At 29.4% G+C, this 1,050-nt stretch overlaps 1 protein-coding gene across 3 annotated transcripts in view; it reads left to right on the top strand.

Moving 5' to 3' along the window:
- Positions 1 to 1,050, top strand: part of dlg1b (discs large MAGUK scaffold protein 1b) — a 100,195-nt gene that overhangs the window by 91,910 nt on the left and 7,235 nt on the right. The gene's annotated exons all lie outside the window — the stretch shown is intronic.

Below are 1,050 nucleotides of genomic sequence, written 5' to 3'. Positions count from 1 at the left end.
ACAAACCCTCCTGTCAGTCTCCGGGTCTCCACCAGGAGCCGCCTTCAGCCAAACAATAAAATTCTGTGTGGACGTCTGCAAAAATAAAAACATGTAGATTTAGTCGCGATTTAAATAAAAAATATTAATAGTCAGTCACATCTTTAATTTAATTTAATCTTATCTTCATCTTATTATTTAATGTTAAAATGAAACAAATCAGTGTTGACTTAAACTTAGACCGTTCCTAACATACACAAATGTCATGCATGTAAAATTATTTATGAAACCTGTTATTGGAAAAGTTTCATATATTGACATATTGTCCAACTTACACAAATATATACATTTATGTATTTATGTTTATATTGTAGACATGTTACATAAATATATATCTGTGTATTTATATATATGTTGATACTATAAACAGTACAGTCATGAACATGTTTAAAACTAATGAGAAACTACATACATATTTATAAACATACATTTTTTAACAAAGGTGCATAAAAAATTTAATATATAATTAGTTTTATAATTTTTACATAATTTTTACATTTTTGAGAAATATTCATATACAGATTTTACCATGGACATTTCATATAAGTTATAAACTTATATCTTTATATATCCAGAGGATATGTGTGTGTGTGTGTGTGTGTGTGTGTGTGTGTGTGTGTGTGTGTGTGTGTGACATCACTACATCACTCTTGTTATAGGGACATACAGTATATATCATATATTACTGTTGGTTATAAACTGGTGTTTTCTTGTCTCTGTATGAGATAATAGAGTTTGAACCAGATTTAAATGTTTATTCAACTATAACTGAGAAAGAATCAGCTGATCGGTTCTGATTACTTATATAAATACAGTAAAAATAGATTTCAAGAATCAAAATAAAGACGAAATGATGAGAGGAGCAGTTACATGTTCTTCAGAGTTTAAAGGCCTCGTTTAACGCTGGAAATAAAAATAAAATGGAATAAAAGCTTTAGAGAAGAAGAATCATCACGTTCTTAAAGTAAAATCAGAGGCGGAGCTGCAGGTTCCTGGTGGACAGGTAACACC

Source organism: Seriola lalandi, unplaced genomic scaffold (genome assembly GCF_002814215.2).
Source record: "Seriola lalandi dorsalis isolate HSWRI2012SDOR001 ecotype SW California unplaced genomic scaffold, Sedor1 jcf7180002052023, whole genome shotgun sequence".
NCBI lineage: Eukaryota > Metazoa > Chordata > Actinopteri > Carangiformes > Carangidae > Seriola > Seriola lalandi.
Note: the sequence above shows the minus strand (reverse complement) of the source record. Positions and strands in the feature narration are given on the sequence as shown.